At 49.2% G+C, this 768-nt stretch overlaps 1 non-coding gene across 1 annotated transcript; it reads left to right on the forward strand.

Moving 5' to 3' along the window:
* The first annotated feature begins 653 nt into the window (after positions 1–653).
* On the forward strand, positions 654–733 carry Tc00.1047053434467.10. Its single transcript, XR_008254362.1, has one exon. It is a non-coding gene; the product is annotated as a C/D small nucleolar RNA (snoRNA), TB9C2C6 (small nucleolar RNA).
* The last annotated feature ends 35 nt before the right edge of the window (positions 734–768 follow it).

A 768-nucleotide genomic window follows, 5' to 3' on the forward strand; every position in this document is an offset into this window, starting at 1 on the left:
CCCACTAAATGGCGTGCATGGGATGATTGACTCGAACCCGGAGGCACTAACCAAGCATCTATGCAAGAAAATTGAGCCACTTTCGCTTGCCTATCTGCATTACTTGCGCGGCGACATGGTCAACCAGCAGATTGGTGACGTTGTGGCGTGGGTTCGTGGAAGTTACAGCGGTGTAAAAATATCCAACTTGCGCTACGATTTCGAAGAGGCAGACCAGCAAATACGGGAAGGAAAAGTCGACGCCGTGGCTTTTGGCGCCAAGTTCATTGCGAACCCCGATCTCGTTGAAAGGGCCCAACACAACTGGCCCCTCAACGAGCCGCGACCAGAAACATACTACACAAGAACAGCAGTCGGATACAACGATTACCCGACGTACAACAAATAACACGGATACCTCTACTCTCATTATATTTGTCTTTTTTATCAAAATAAGCACGGATTAGCAAAAATGATTCAAACGTTCAACAACACGGGGGAAAACAAAGCAAATTTAACCTGTTTAAAAATATCAGTGGGAAAATGCAAACAATGACTTGCATTATTTGTCAGTTTTGACTGCACCGTAATTACCCAGCACACTTCGCGGGACTCAGCATCCCCATGCACCCCACTCCCTCCGTGTCGCCGCGGGTACCTCGTGTGCACGGCTGCGGACGATGAGCACCCAAAACCGATCAATTAACAGCAACATCTGAGCACATGCCGTGACGCAAATCGTGTTGCTGACGCAGAGTGCCGTCCCATGGCGACACGCGAGTGTTTGTG

The sequence above is a fragment of the Trypanosoma cruzi genome, assembly GCF_000209065.1.
Source record: "Trypanosoma cruzi strain CL Brener chromosome Unknown tcruzi_1047053434467, whole genome shotgun sequence".
Classification (NCBI taxonomy): domain Eukaryota; phylum Euglenozoa; class Kinetoplastea; order Trypanosomatida; family Trypanosomatidae; genus Trypanosoma; species Trypanosoma cruzi.